This window comes from Manis pentadactyla, chromosome 7 (assembly GCF_030020395.1).
Source record: "Manis pentadactyla isolate mManPen7 chromosome 7, mManPen7.hap1, whole genome shotgun sequence".
In the NCBI taxonomy this organism is placed as follows: domain Eukaryota; kingdom Metazoa; phylum Chordata; class Mammalia; order Pholidota; family Manidae; genus Manis; species Manis pentadactyla.
This window is the reverse complement of record NC_080025.1, coordinates 11953759-11970982: the sequence shown is the minus strand read 5'-3', so window position 1 is coordinate 11970982 and position 17224 is coordinate 11953759.

The window sequence follows — 17224 nt, the reverse complement described above, 5'->3', positions numbered from 1 at the left end:
CACTCCTTCAGAATGTTCTTCCCTTCCCTGGTTATTTCCTCTTCTAGCCAGGAACATCATATTACTACTGTTCTTCTCTCTTTTAAAAAAATTTTTACATTGAGAAATTGGTAGTAGAAAAGGTGGTTCTTGGAGGTATAATCACAAAAGTTGTGGCAGGGTCCCTGACATTGTGGCTTCCTGGAGTTTCTCACTCTCATGCTAGTCCACACTCAGTAAGGCCCAGTTTGTCAAATCACCCATTAAGTGTGCATATCAGTTTGTGGCCGCAGTGGCTTCTACTCCAGGTGAATGGATCATGTTTGTGAATCTCGTATTCACCTAGCCCTCCAGTGGAAGTATGGGGAAGTTTGCCTTGCACTCTCAATTTTCTGAGAGGTCCAAGCAAAGTCATTGATTTTCAGTTTGAGTAGCTTTTGTTCTTGTTGCCAGAACAGTGGTGACAGCCTCTTAACTCTCTACACATCCAAGCTGAAATTGAAAGTCCTGATAGCCTCTTCTTATCTGAGACCTGTTTGTCTTTCCTCAGCCATAATGTTTATATACTGAGGCTATGATAGTCAGAGGAGAAAGGGGAAAACTAAGGTTAGCTAAGCTAATGGTAGAGTTTTGATGAACCTGAGTTCTCTCCTGAGACTACTAGGAAGTACTCTATTTCCTGGGGATAATTTGTCTTCAACTTGAAACCACTTAGTATGGAGCCTTGGGTGTTTGTTTTTGTTGTTGTTGTTGTTCCCTTAATTCTGTTAATCGTTGGCAATACCATTTATGAAAGAGTGGAGACAAAGTTAGGAGATAAACCACAATTTTGTGCTTCCTTCCTTTCCTTTATTTACTTTAATTTTTTTCCCTTTCATTCTCTCTCTCTCTTTCTCTCTCTCTCTGAAATTTATGGCCTGGAGTTGTTCCATTTTGTTTGTATAATTCCTGCTAGTGGGGTTTTTTTTTTTCTAATTTAAAATATTTTCATTACTTATCGGAGTTGGGAAATTCTGTGTCTACTGTCTTGGTGACAACTATTCAGAAGTTTGAAACAAAGTTTTAAAGCAGAACATTCTGACTAATATTTTGCAGAAACATTTAGAATTTTTTTTTAACGTGGAAAGCAAAAAGAAAAGACTTTTTTCCTCCTAGTAAAAGACAGCCTGGGAAGAAGAATTCAGTAGCAGAAGCCTTGACTAGTGATCAGTAGATTCAGGGCTCATCCTGGTTGTGACCACTGACACTGCCCCTGTGTGACTTTGGACAGGAGCAGTCTTCAAATATATATTCTTCAAATATTATGTGAGCATCTGTTATAGTCCCAACATTATATCCCTAGGGATTTATTAACGTAAAACAAATTCCTACCTTCAGGGAGCTTCAAAGAATTAAACATTCCTATAAAATAGAAATTAAATTATAGAGTTTTACTGTTCCTTAATCTACTTAGAGCTCACTTTCCCATCTTAAAATGAGAGGCTTGCCTAAATGACTGAATGGCAGAGCACCTTTAGCTCTACTGCTCTTTGATTCCCAAGGACAAGAATTATAGAACTAGCAAGGTATATGATGAAAAAAGAAAGGATTTCATCTTGGAAAAGTTATCTAAAGAAAACACAGATGTGATATGTCTCCACTTAAAGCACTCCAAAAGGAACAGGAAGCCCATTGGCATATTAAATGCCCATACTTTTAAACAAATGTTAAGTTCTTAAATTACTGAATAGGCCAGTAGAAAATCTGATGCCCTTGGGCTTTGTTCTGTGTGGTTTCTTGGCAACTTAGATGAAGCAACTTCTCATTGCTCTGTCCATGTAATAAATTTTTCAGTTAAATAATTACCAAACCTGATACTGTGTTTCATAATTCTAAGTTCAGTAATCACTGAGAGAAAATGTTACAGTGGCTTAACATGACAGGTAGACAAATGGTGAAAGGGATGTTATTAAATCTTCTCCTAATTCAGGGACAAAAGATCACATTAAGAATCATTGTTCCTGTTCCCAAATTTTCTTGTGACCACATGACTGAGCATTAAACTCCAAGGGGAGGAGGGTTGGAGGATTTGATTGGAGCCTCCTGTTCTTCCCTGTGCAAACGCTGCTGTTAAGAAATACAAAGGATATGTTAAAAGAATTTAACACTTAGTGAGAATACCAGGAACCTGTTCAAACCTTGTTTCTGAAGCGGCTTCTTCTCCAAGTGATTTATATATTCCATGCACAGTTCATTAGAACTTCACTTAAAGATGAAGAGAAATAGCAAGTAATAGTATCTTTCATCTAAAACCAGAAAAATGCAAGCCTTTTCAAAAGGTATTACAAAAGGAAAAAAGTATTAACTATATAGGACTTGCTTGCCTGTCTCAAATCCTACTCATAGATGTTAAACACCAAGACTTTTCTCTACAAAATCTAATAGCTAGCTTATTCTTTTTTACATATGTAAGTGTATTCACTGTAGTATTGCTAGCAGAACCCTGAAAATAATTCAGGTGTCAATTGTTAAATTATGGTATAGCCATACAATGAAATTCTATACAACCAATCAAAAAGTTAGATTGACCCTGTTAGTGTGTGTGTGTGTGTGTGTGTGTGATCAAGGCAGGTTTTCAGTTGAATTGAAAGAATGTCCAAGACATTGGCTATCATATGAGCAAAAACAATGTTTTATAGATGTCCTAAAATAAAAACAACCAATCAACCTCCCTGATGACCCCTGAACTTTGGACCAGTATTTAAGTTCTTCATTAGTATGTCCATCTCTTGGACACCAAATGAGTCTTTGTTCCAGACTTGTCTGTAGAGCTGTCTGGAGCAGCCCAGTAACCAGAGAAGGGATGTTCAGAGCCTCAGGAGACAGCCTTTAGTGTAAGTGCAGTTCTGGAAATAAAATGGATTTAGAAGGTTTGCTCCATGGGCGGGAGTTGACCTGCAGCCCGGGGACAGGCCCGAGGCTGCTTTAGATGTCTGCCAAACCACCAGCACAGCTAATTTCATCACTTTCTTCCTGTGGGTCCATTGCTTTTTATTTATTAATTCACTTATTTTTCATAGTAACTCTATGAGGTCAGTGCTGTTATTGTTCTCATTGTAAAGATAAGATTTGAGGAAAGTAGGTGACTTATTCAGGATGACACCCTCACTAAGGGGTTGAGCCAGACCTGGAATCTGGGCAGTCTGACCCCGGAGACCTTGCTTTTGTTCAGTATCCTAAGGCTCAGTGTCAGCCCAGGATGCTACAAACACTGTTCAAAGACAAAGATGCTTGTAGTTTAAAAAAAGCTCAGCTCATATAGGCCCACACCCCACCTCAGCATACTGTGGCAGTGCAGCAAACTGGCTGGGAATTTGGCTCAGAAATGCCTCTCACACTAGGTAAGATTGTCTGGTGTATGTCGAATGGTTTTGTGCTGGGCTACTTTGAAATGTTTCAGCAAGTCATTGTTAAATGATGCCACCGTCATCCTCTGGGCAGCTAACAGCAATAAACACACCTACCTGCAGACATTCCAGAAGGCCTACCCTCTAGCCAAAGAACTGATGCACGATTCTCCACAAAAGGCTCACGTTCTTTTCTACTTCCTACATAGACTTACAGCTGGGCCAGTCTAAACGTTGCCCATCCTTCATGGCTCAAAAGATATGCAAGCCTTCTCAGTGTTCCTGAGCGAAGTACCTGCTCCTTCTGTATTTGCACTGAGACATTTGAAATTCATTAGCCTTCTTATCTAACAGCTATTTTATTTTCTTCCTTATCTCCCTCCCCAGCCATAAATGCATGTTTTTTATACCGAATTTGGTCTTCTGTACATTGCAGTGCCTTGCTCAAAGTAAAAATTCAGCAAACAGTTTTTTTTTTTTTAATGATAAGGAATGAATGGGGTGTGCTGGGGTTCCATGATACGGGGCAGTGTCGGGGCGACATCAATAGCAGGAAGCCCTCACGGTGCAGCTGAATAATCGGGCATCGCCTTCATAAAGCAAGTGCAGTGACTCAGAGAACACGGTGCTTATGTTCACGCAGCACTGCCAAGTGCACGTGGAACTCCTCCAGCAGAACTCTGTGGACATCCAGCTATCCTATTCCCTCCAGTGGAGGCATGTCGAGGCATGAGTGGAAGTCAAAAGCGAGATAAAGTCAGCATGGAGTATTGCGGGTAAAAGAGCTGCCTTCACAAGTGGGCATGTTTGGGGGTTGCACACGGAAACTTACACTGAGGGATGAGATTCCTCCACTTTCTGTATCAGTTGTCAGTTGCCAGACTTTCTTTCCTGTCAAAAGCCTGGCCTGATCCTCCTCAGAGTGCGTGGTAGAATGATTTATCTAACTGTGACCAAGGGGCAGCACAGGACCCCTACACCCACCCCGTTCCCGGCCCAGCTGTGGGCGATGCATCAGCCTCTCAGGTTCCTTCATCCCTCTCTCGTGTGGTCCTCAGCCTCTTTGTCTGGACCCTTGAGCATCGCCTGACCTTACATGTTGGCGCCTTTGTACTTGGCATCCCAGAAAGGTATGTGTGAAGCCGACTGTGAATGTGTCTATTTATCGTCTCCTCACTCCTACTAGAGCGTATTCTTCCTGCCGTAAGGTACTGGACAGCCACTCAGTGGCTTTCAAATCAGAGTAAGGGAGGGTAAGTGAGCATTGAGAGAGTTATCAGTTCGCTGCAACACAGAGCGGACACCCCTCTGGTCAGTTCCCTGGGTCCACGTCTGCTTACGCAGCACTAGACCCACCCTGACAGACGCACTGCTGCTTTTCTAGGCTCCCCATTCCCAGCTGGCATTTTCTTTCAAGAAATGGTATTGACACTGTTTTCCTATCCCAGTTCCCACGGACCAGGGGTTGTCCTGTGGGGAGTGTCCTCACGGACCACCTTTGATAATCTAACGTGCATGGGCCCTGAGCGCGCCAGTACTGACCCGCCGTGGGGGAGCCATTTACCTCCCCTTCTAATGCCTTTTCAAGTCACAGTGACACACCGAGCCAGGGAAGTCTACTTTTAGGATTCCCTCAATTTTTTATTCTGAATTTCAACTGCTTTTCTTCCTTAACACATTTTTCAAGGACTGAAATGAATTATTATTCTTTGTTTGCTAAGAAGCTCCCTTTTCATCCTTCAGAGAGCTCTCAGATTTTCCTATCTTAAGCTTCACAATTAAATATAAGATAGCAAAAATTTCTCTCTTTTCATTGTCCTAGCAACCAGTTCCCATATTGCAAATAATCCCTTAAATTTGCAATACACACGCAAAACTTTCCTATTCTAATTTGTGCCCTTGCTGGGATGTCCATCATTTCTATGTTGATTGGACAGGAAATGATAAAAGATTTCAAATATACAACATTTTGTATAAACTTCTTAATAACATTTCAGTTGTTCACTCTGTGTTGGTTCACTCAAACTCCTGTAGAGGTTTTCTCTGTTTGAGAAGGTTGCACAGCTAAACGTTACACTTCCCAGATCCTCTGATGCTAGGATGTCAGATTGTTGCGCTTATGAGAAAACTGGAAGGCAAGATGAGTCCATTTTCCTGAAGGTTCCGGGTGGTGTTGCTAGCAAACAAGTTTATGGCAATGTGAAGTCCAGTGTCCATTACACAGACTCCTGGACCTCGGGAGGCAGTGGTGACACAGGAACCAGTTTTAGCTGATTTCCAGCAAAGCTCCAGTGTGGTGTCCTCAGAGATGGTAGTTATATTTTCTGATGTGTGTTGTTTGGTGTGTAATTCCAAGAAATGAAACCTAGACCTCTTCCTCAGACCTACAGATCTTACAAACATCCAACTTACTGTATTAAATGCCTTTCTGCTTAAAATACTGAGTTGTTTTTGATTCCTGCACCAAACCCTGACTGATACATTTCCCCTATACTTATATAGAAAACGTGACATCCAGGGATCTCCTATAAGGTCTCCATCAGTCTTGGTGATCTGAGCTCTCAGAAATCTTGGCCACACAGTGTGCTCTCCTGACACCATCCAGAATCTGTCTTGCTCTTCCATATTTCTGACTCTGGATATGCCACTTACTCCTCATCATGCCCACCTGCTGCTTCTCGCCTCCTCCCTCCCTCCCTCCCTCCCTCTCTTGAGCACCAAGCTTCCTTAAACTACTGCAGAAAAGCTGCCCACCTCTCCTGCATCGGGTACACAGTTCATTACTGAGCTTGTCACACGGCATTGCTGGTGTGCCTCCAGATATCTGTGTCCTCTTGTAGACTGTTAGTTCCTTGAGCTCTGGCATCTTGTACACCATTTTCTCTCAAACATCCAAGAAATTAATAATAATTACTTAATAAAATTTTTGAATGAGTAAATGACAGTTATTCATGGCTGCTCATTAACTTTATGTGATTCCTGTGCTTTATATTTGATATACTTTGCAGCTGCATGGAAATAATAGTGGCCTGGTGGATGACCGTGTAGTCCAGCAATGAATGAAATAAAGCATGGAAACTTTCCACTCTCACAGACAATATTTACATATGTTTTATGGCTGTTCTCATGCTGATTTACCCCACTCAGAGCACATGCATTTAAATATGGTCTGATATACAGCATAAATTCTCAGAGGGGAGAAGTTGAATCTGTTTGCTTGTTTGATACAGATACTGTGCATGAGTGCTTCAGATGTAACTGGAGGATAATAGTTTACATACTCATGCTAAGTGGGATGTTCTCATCAGGGACTTTTCCATTCTGTGCTTGAACAGAGAAGTGCCCATATTTGTTGCTTGTTGTGTCTGAATAACAGACAGTGGAAACTGTTTCCCACTACAAAGGGCAAATTGCAGGAGATGCCTATTCTACTGTTTCAGAAGGCTAGCATTTCTTCTATTGGGGTTAATATTGGAGTGTGTCATGGGAATTTTATTACAGAATCTCTGTTAATACTGAAATGTGCAGCTGAAGTTTTTGTAGAAAATTTTACTTTCTGCTGTCTCATTCCTTCTGGTCATTTTTCTTTATCCAAACAAATATGCATTTATTGAAATGTCAAAGCAAAGTATGTATACAAATTTGTCTTTGCTTAATAGAATTTGAGAGGCTTTGTTTTTCTGACAGTTTGTACTTTTAATTCTTTAAAAAAAAATTTATGTGAACTTCTTGACTATTTCTTTTTATTAGGAGAGATGTTATTCCAAAGAAACATTACAGTAATTTTTAAAATGAATATTGTAGCCACCATGTCATGCTTTTATGTTTTCTTTATATCATACCCAAAGTCAAAGGTGCATAATGAGTGCAAAATATTTATTAGGAATGAAGGTATAAAATAGGGTCATAATGGAATACTGACAGATTTTATATCGTTTTCATAGCATTGCTAAGCTCCCTAAAGAAATGTATATTCCCTCCAGCAGAAAACACATACTAAATGTGTTTTTGTAAATCTGTTGTTTTCACTTTTATGAGCCAGAAATCTTTGCATGTTTGAGAATAAAAACTGAAATTTGCCCGGTAATTGTGCAGTATTGACAGTGTCAACCTAAACTTGTACAGTGAATTTGGGTACTTTTATGTTAACTAAATATCTACTAACAGTAGGCTTCATTTTAGAGAACTTTATTTTATATATTCTAGGGAACATTATATAGTCCATGATTTTATTATTAGTGGACTATATTTATTAAATGCAATCAATATGTACTTCTTTGAATTTAAACCTTTAAATGGCCATCATTGTTGCAGACACTCTGAAGGAAGAAGACGAACTCTCACATAAAATTTGGTTTGGATGTCGAGACCGGCAGCATCACACACACACACCAAGCAGAGATGAAAGATTTATCCCTCCCATAACGAGGAGAGCAGGGGCCCTGTCTTCAGGTGTTGGCTGGAACAAATAGTAGCCTTTTCTTTTTGGCAGCCTCCATTTTCTCAGTCAGGCGCATTAAGGGGGTCTAAGGGCCATCCTAGGGAGGCAGCCTTGAGCAGTTAGGAACTATATTAGTGTTTGTTCAAGTCTTTCTAAGCTGGGGCTGGGGCCTCGTTGGGAAGAAGGGTCAGAGAAGCCTGACTAGAAATCAGTCAAGAAGAGAATCTTTGTGACCCTAAAAAGGAATATTAGAGAAACAGTTCTTAGAAATTTTATACTAAATTTTAAAACCGCTAACATTGGTTAACACGAATTTGAAAATTCTTCATCTTGTTTAGAGTTAAAAATCTCAGCATATTAGAGGCATTTACATGAATAGAAGGTTGAAAAAATGTGTGACATTGCTTCTTTTTTTGGAAAAGGGTTTGCAAGGCAGTTTATAGACCACTCACTCCGATTCCTCAAACGTTAATATTGCATCACATTTGCTTTATCCATTCCTGTTTTTGCCTCTTCTTCTATCTACACACACATACATACACATTCACCTGTTTTCTCCTAAGCACCTCAGTGTGCACCTCAAAGCAAGGACATTCTCTTTGTAAACCCAGTACAATTGGCAAAATCAGGAAAGCACATTGACACAGCACATTCTACGCCCTAACGACCTTACTCAGATCTTGCCAGTTGTCCCATTGGGGCCCTAGGTAGTAAATGCATTTGGTCGTCAAGTTCCCTTAGTCTCCCACAACACTGACATTTTTGATGAGTTACAAGCCAGATATTTTGTGGAATATCTGTAAATTTAGGTTTTCCATCTTTTTCCTTATCATTAGATTCAGATTGTTCCTTTTTAGCCAAAAAATACCATCTAAGTAATATTATGTCCTTCTCAGTGCTTCTTATCAGGAGGTGGAAAATGTCTATTTGTTGCCCTGTTGGTTATATTGACTTTAATCACTTGGCCAGGGTTGTTTAGACAGCTTTGTCTAGTGTAAAGTAGTTATGTTTTTGTTTGTAATTATTAGCCTATGAGAACACAATCTTGTTTCCCTGCCCCCTTCTCCCATTCCTTCAAGTTTCAACTCAGATGTTGCTTCCTCTACCTGATAGCCACTGTATACCTATATTACTAAGAATAAGTTCATTATTGCATTTGTTATATTGGAAAATAACTTTTTTTTCTGTAGCATGTAGTAGATCAGAAACCTTTGCCATCATCAGCAACTTTATCTTGTCATTGTGTATTTGAGAAAAACAGTAAGTTCTCAATAATTATTCATTGAATAAGCTAGTAAATGAATAAAATGAGTTCTAAGAGAATTAAAAGATATTCTCCATTTTGTAAAGAATACTGAAGGTCAACACAGTATGATTACGTTATGATAGCAAGATTTGATGTAGTTGTTCATTATATAACAATCAATAGTATTGATTCATTTTCTTTGAATGCAAGAGTCTAATTTATTATACTGAAAGAACAGAGAAGGGAAAGATTTTTTTTACACCTAGGTTCACAATCAGAGATGGATGAGAAAATGTCTTGTGACTGATGATAGTATGTAGTATATTGTTGGCTAGTGCAAAATAGCGGTACAAAGAAACATAGTGGACTATGATAGCAATCAGTATTCTCTCTTCATGTGTTTGTGGGTTATCTGGGAGCCAACTGATCTGGACCGAGTTCAGCTGGGCTGGCTCCAAGCTTCAGGCTGGATCCAGTTATGCTCCATTTATCTTTTTCTCCTTAAGCCAGCATAGTATCCGAGAGAACAATGGGGACAGGGCACACATGCATGCCTCCTGAGGTGCAGAATCAGAATGTTGTAACCAGTTTCCATCTACTGACTGTTCTCAGAGCAAATCACATGGCCACACTCAGACACACAAATACACTTTCTCCAGTCAAATGGCCAAAGGTATCATACAAGAAGGGCAAAGAATTAAAGAGAACGGGAACAAGAATGCAATTACCACAGGAACACAAACACAGGAATTGATATATGTGACCTTTGAGTTAATGAGGAACATGCATTGCAAGTCACGCAGGAGGTCTCCCAAGTGTCTGTGTGCCTGCGTGCAGGCGTGTGTGTGTGCTGGGCAGGTATTGGCCTTCCCTCTGTTCTCCTTGTGTCCTAGCAGAGGCCATATTCTCATTTATATCCAGAGGTCCTGGCTTGCCTAGTGACCACATATGTGTGCAACCGAAGACCTTTAAACATGGTAGGTTCACTGTATGCCCAAACTAATTCATTCAGCTGTTGTGAGAATAAAAAGTCACAGGAGAGAAAAAACTGAAAAGTTGCAAGCCCTAGCTGAATGTCTCATTGTTATTACTATGCTTTTGTTTTCTAGTCCAGATATAAGTTCCTGTCCATATGGCATGATGATGCCATACCAGGAATGTAGACTTAACTCCCTCTGTACAGACACATCAAGCTTGTATTAGCTTTTATTGGATGGAAATAAATTGATTCTTCCATATCTGTAATTCCAAGGAAGAAAACCAGAAAATGTCCTTTATATCAGGTAGTTTTTCAGCATTTAAAAAAAAGAAACAAAGCAAGAGCAAGAAAATTTCAAAAGCAAAGCATCCTCTCCTATAGTTCCAGGTTTCAACAAATATTTAGAACTAAGTTTTTAACGTATATTTGCTGAGTGCTACTTGAAAAATAAATTCCATCTCCAAAACACAATGCAATCAAGCAAAAAGTATAATAATACACATACCATTCACTTCAAGTCTCTACCTGCTTCACAAAAAGCAGATAAAAAAAAAAAAGTCCTCACATTTGTTCACACTCTTCCATCATTCAAGTCATACTACCAAAGTCGTGGTCAGCTTTCACGGTTCTGTTGGTTGTTTTTGGCAAATGTAAAACAAATGTTTCAGTCTTTAATATGAGAATGTGAAGTAACTGCTTTGTTCTCCCGTGTAGTCATGACAAGTCTTCATATCAAAACCGAAAGCACAACCAATCATTTGACAGGTTTCTTTTATCAAGAAAAAAAGAACAAGCGTTCTTAGTTTTAAACAAAAGAAGCATAAAGAAACTATTTCCTCTAACAGATAAAAAGGAGAAGAGTACACAGAGCTGAAGGGTTGTGCATCTGTTTGATGACAAACTCAAGAAAGGTGTTTACTATCTCCACAATCTCATTTACCCCAAACTAAAAATGTGTACTTGCATGGTCTTTAAATGAAAGGTTTGCTTCTCTAATGCCAACATTCCTTTCTATTTATTATCAACCATCGTTTTTTCTTAGCCATTTTCCTTGGTCTCTTTTCAGTGGAATGACTATGTAAAAAATAATAGTTTCAGAGTCTCTAAGCAGCTTCTATGAATAGATTGGTCAGTGATAGCACTAAAGAGGCCTTAATTTGATAAACACAGACACCATTCTTGGACTAGCTGTCTTAATTCTCCTCTCATTTTCAAACTGAAATATTTTCAACCAGTACCATAATCACATGTTTGGGATTGGCCTGAGACATGTTGCTAGATTTCATTTTGGGAATTTGCATTTTACAACAAACATCTTACACCAACATGATAGCAGATATCATGCCTACAGTGTGTGAAGCACGCAGTCCTTCCCTGTTACATTTCAAACCTCTCACCTGTCTGAAAATCACTATTAATACCAGTCATTTTAAGCAAATAGTATAGTTCTCCTCCAGAGCCAAATAAAATCCCTGGGAAAAATGCAGAATTAATAACAGTCTGGTTCTCTTTTTGTACAGAATGAAATACCTGGGCTTCTGGAACTATCCATTAGATGTCAGAAAATTTGTCTCTTTCTTAATATTTTTAAGTCCCATGCCATTGCAATGTGTGTCTTTCAGATGACAGGCTCTGAATGAATAAGAATGGCATAGGGCTTTGTTTTAGAACTAAATGTTGTGATGAGGCTGTATTATCTCCTTCCTCCCTCCCGCCTTTATTTCCTTCTCTTTTTCTCCCAAATTTAACTATGAGATCTGATTGACCAAGCAACAGATTTGTTGAGTTTATATTTTGTTCATAAAGAGATTTCAAGTTTGTTATCACACAATATGCAAGAGAGGGAATCTTGGGAGTTCATGTAGGTCATTTCCAGATCATGATCATGTTTAGGTTGTTTGCATTGCCTTTTCTGTCATCCTTTAAAATTGCCGTGCCTGCTCGTTTGTTGGGGTACTTCTCACTCAGTCTACATATATTATGGATTTCACTAGTCAAGCTTTCTGTTATTAAAAGAGTGTTTTAAAATGTAAAAATAGTAGATTTACAATCTCATTTTTTATTGTGGTAAAAAAACACATAAAATTTGCCATCTTAGCCATGTTTAAGTGTGCAGTTCAGTACTGTTCATTATATTCACATGGTCATGAAACAGCTCCCAGAACTTTTTTATCTTGCAAATCTGAAACTCTATAAACATTAAACAACTCCTCTTTTCCCCTCCCTGTCTCTAGTAACCACCATTCTATTTTGTTTCTGTGATTTTGGTGACTTTACATACCTCATATAGGTGGAACCGTACAATATTTGTCTTTCTGTGATATTCTTGTTTCACTTAGTATAATGTCCTCAAGGTTCGTCCAAGTTGTAGCCTATGTCAGAATATCCTTCCTTTTTAATGCTGAGTAATATTTAGTTGTATGTACAGTCCACATTTTGTTTATCCATTCCTCCATTGAGGGACATTTGAATTGCTTCTACTTCTTGTCTATTATGAATAATACTGCTATGAACATGGGTAGACATTAATCGGCTGTCTCTTGTACAGAGCAGAGCTGTATGACAGGAGCTTCAGAATGTTGAGTCATCTGAATTAAATCTGGGGTGTATCTTCTCAATTTCTGTAATAACTAAAGACGTATTTCAGATTAAATACCCTGCCCTACAATTTATAATGGGGAGTAACAGATATAATCAGATTACACATTTATAAATTAAAAAATACATTACAAATTTATAAATTAACAGTGTGACTTAGGCCTTACTTGTGTGGGTCAGGACCACTCTTACAGCTTGAAAGGGAAATGTATACAAGGGAGGGACATATGCATGGTTGCTGGGGTGCCTTCCTCCTCAACAGAGGCCAAAGCCAATCTTCACTTTCTGGACTTACTACACGTGGAAGGGCAGCCTGGTTCTTCTGGTGGCTTCTTGATAATGACTACTACCTGATCACAGTGCTTTTCTGATCACTGAAGTGTCAAGAGTCACTTTAGGAACCTGGTTCATTGTTGTGGCTACTGAAAAATCATTAAAAACTCTTTTTTCAGTGATGTCTGTGACCAGTGATTAAACGAAAGGAGGGCACAGTAAAATGATAGAGAAAGTAAAAAGCATTGGTGTATATGTGATTTAAAGAGATGCTCACACCTGCTTTGGCAACATCACGATAAATGTTCATACAGTGACTACCCAGCTTGCCCTACGATGTTACATGACCTGCTTTCTTCTTGGTCTTCCCTTTTAGACCAAGGAAACTCCCAGGGAACAGATGCTAGTATCCCACCTGTGATGTTATTTGCTATTTACTCATAATCTGTACTAACAACTCTACATGATCCAGAATATGAAACAGATTTCAAAACCACTGAAGTTTTTAAAGGGTGAAGGGCCTGTAGCATGTGTTAATGTATTTATTTCTTGGTAGCAAACCACTTACAAGGAGGTTCTGATACATGTCTAGTCAGAAAACAGCAACGGATTCCATTGTAAATAAATTTGCCTTTGTAAGACCAAGGAAGCAAATTCTCACTGAGAAAAGTGTGCATCATTTGGAAAACAAGTGGCCCTTGGGCCCTTCAGTTATTTTGACCTGCATAAATAATTATAACAAGTTACACAGCTTGTAAGTGGTTTAGATGCTATAGAGAAGCGGTATTACAAAGAAGCATTTCTTTTAATGGTTAGTGATTCACTTCTTTGTGTATGTTGACCTAGAAATCACAAAATTTATTAATTGAGAATTTACATTGGCATATGTGGTTAATAGAATAAATAAAATAAAAATCATTTCTTTAATCCTGCTTTTCATAGTAATCCAGAACTATTAGCATCTCATCTACCCTCCCAAAGCAGTATCACTAGGAGGCACATGGACAGGAGAAATTCCTGTCGGTACCAGGAATGCTACAACTGCTCTGCAGTAAATCAAGGAGCTCCGATGGGTTGGGGGAAGGGAAGCTGCTGTAAGGCAGCCTAATTAAACCCCTCTTTGAAGGCAGAATGTGAAGGTAACTAAATCCATTTATCCCTTCCATGAACTCACTGGTATGTGTGTTTACCAAGGCTGTATCAGAAAACCAATTACAGATGTAGCTTCTGCAGCTTGGCTGCTATCACTGAAGAGCAGCTAATGTCCTGTAAACACTACTTTGTTATCTTATTAATTGAAGACACTCAACTTGAAAGGGAAGTGTGTTTACTTTCAAGGTAATTAAAAGTAATATCTAAAAGGTTAGGGACTAGCTATCAACCTGCCTGCCTTTCAGAAAAAGTGAATGACCTCGAATTTCCATTTACTGTTCTGGTATATAAATTCTCACCAGGAAGCTCTGAAGGCATAGAGTTAAATACTTGGCTATGTTTGTTCTGTAAAGATCTATAATTTAAGGAAACATTGTCTTGAGCAGAAAAGAAATATTTATATCCTTAAACAAGGAACTCCAACCCCGTAACCAAGGCAATCTAGCAAGTATTTTTGAAGGTAAGAATGACAACTCATGAGCAATTCAGTAACAAACAGAATAAAAAAGAAAGAAATTAGCTGAGAATTCCTCACCTGCAATTAGCAAGAAAGGCTTGTGACCAGGTACAATTTTAAGAACTTGGTGGGTGATGAGGGTATTTGAATTGATGACTTCAATCTAATCCATCATTTATTCTAGAAATAAACAGTGACACTAAAATTTTAAACTATATGCAGAGAGATACACAGAAAAATTAAAAAACACTCAACTAAATTTTCTCCAAGAATAAATTACGCCCTGAAGCACTGCAGCAATTATTCACCTGAATGGTCTGAAGTAGTGAATGTGCTTCCCATAGTACCTAAACTATGAATGGAAAGAAAATGGGGTTACTGAAACATCAAAGAACCTTTGGTGTAAATTACCCACAACCAAAATATAGTATATAATTACAGCTTAGTTTAACAATCTTTTGAGTGTCTGCATTACAACGCCAACTGTTTCCATATAAAGGACTTCCTGGGCCAATTTAGTTTTAAGTCCCAATCTCCTTAAGGATGTTTTTAATGTGCAGGTTTAACTTAATTTTCTCAAATCATTTTTAATGAGTTATTTACAAAAACAAAGAACTAATGTATTTACCTGTTTCTGCATCTCATATAATATGCATAAGGATATTAAAAGAGAAATAAAATGGAGAGTACTCGTGAATGGTGTTTGCTCTACGTTTAACTCTGAATGGGAATATCTTTAATGTTGTCTTCAAATACTTAAGAAAATTTCATGTGTCATTCTCAGGCAGTCAAAGCACATGGTAAGTAACTAGCAAGACTTTAAACACAACATTGTGATAATAAAAATGGTCACATAACATTCCTATGAATTTAGTAAATGAGTATTGTCAAGAATAAATCTTGACAGTAGCCCCTTTGCTAGCATAACTCAACTTAGCTTGCAAGATTATCTTCTAGAATGCCATGACTTCACTGAACGGTAGTAAGAACTATTTGGATAATTCTCTTCTATGATACAGTAACGCCAGCCAACTCTTGGGGTTATGTAAAAATTACATAGAAGGGTGGGTAGTGATATGGGGATTTTCCTGATTTTCAGTAACTTAATCTTTCTGGGCTCCTTTGAGTTCTCTCAGGAAAATTTTATGGAGAATAAATCTTGGATCCATTTCAATTAAATCAAGTTTTAGATCCACTTAGTAGAAAATATCCCAATAAATTATGTGCTGTATACTTTTGTTTTTATAATTAATATCTCTAGTTACAAAAGAAAAAATAATTTAGAGGGGAATCAAGTCCTTAAACATGGAAGAAGACAGGAGTCCACCTGGGTTTCTGGAACAAAAACTTTCCCTTTGGTTTATTCCTTCATTGTGGCCTGTCTCAGATTCCCCTTCAAAAAACAAATCCTCCCTGGACTGGGATATACATTAGTACGTGAAACCCTTTCATTCTGCACAGCAATTCTGTGAAGGAGCTTTACCTCATCTCACAGTTTCAAACAGGGAGACCTAAACCCCAAATGAGTTCTGAGATTTAAACCCTATCTTCTGACTCCCCAAACTGGATTTTATTTTTATCATCATACCTGCCTTAATGCCTTAATGAGAATTACTTAAGGAAATGGGAATTTTAATGGGGGAACTGACATGAAGGATTTGTACTTTCTGTTATCCTCATGTTGCATCAAAGTAAAAACTACAGTCCAATTCAATTAAAATTTATAGGGCATATCCTATGCTCAGGGCAGTATGCTCAGCACTGAAAGTTACAGACAAATGAGAAAATTCAGTCTGTGTCTTCAAATAATTTATATCTGGCATGAAAAAAGAAAATATGATGAAATTCACCCAATCCTCGACAATCTGGTATGTGTGAGGAAAGCATCTATCTGGCTTTATATCTATGCCATTAGAGAGGCATGAAATGCTGAGGGGCTGGGAGGAAGGGAAAATTCATACCCCAATGAGGGGCAGCAGCTAGGAAGGGACCTGATGGAGATATGATGACTGAGAGAAGAGAAACAGAAAAGGGAAGGTGCAAGGGAGACACACACACATTTTCTTTGCTTCCACAACACGGCTTAAAAGCAATAGAACTCTTTTCTTAGTGTGTCTAATCCCTGTGCAAGTAGGCTTTATGTGGTGAAGGCTTCTCCACCCAGAGACAATGTTAACAGTGATGGCACACAAAGGAAAGACTGGGCCAGGTGAATCAAGCCCTGGAGTATCCGTCAGCCCTGAGGAAGCAGGGCCCCCCCGCCCCCGAAGAAGCCCTGAGCTGGCGGTCCTGCCACTGCCCGCCCTGAGTCTCTCTGCGCCTGAACCTCCCTGGCAAATCTTGCTTCACTCCTGCCCCCTCCAGCAACACTCATAAACCTGAAGTTCAACATATTTTAGAGCTGACTGTCTGAATGGAGGATGGACTGCATGGAAAATAAAAGGGAGCATTGTTCTTGGCCTACCAGCTCTTAAGACTTGTGGTGAAAGGATTCCCTGAGGCACGAGGAGAAACAAGACAGGACAAGATAATAACCCAAGGGAGAAAGGGAAAAGAAATACTTTTAGAAAGACATACGTGCCCTAGGGAAATGCAATGCCCAGCGATCTGACTTAGGAAGGAAGAAACAGAAATTGGCAACCTGGGACACTAGGAGCAGTTTCCACCCTTGAGCAAGAAAGAATATTTTCCTACTTTGTGGTAAGCTTCCCAC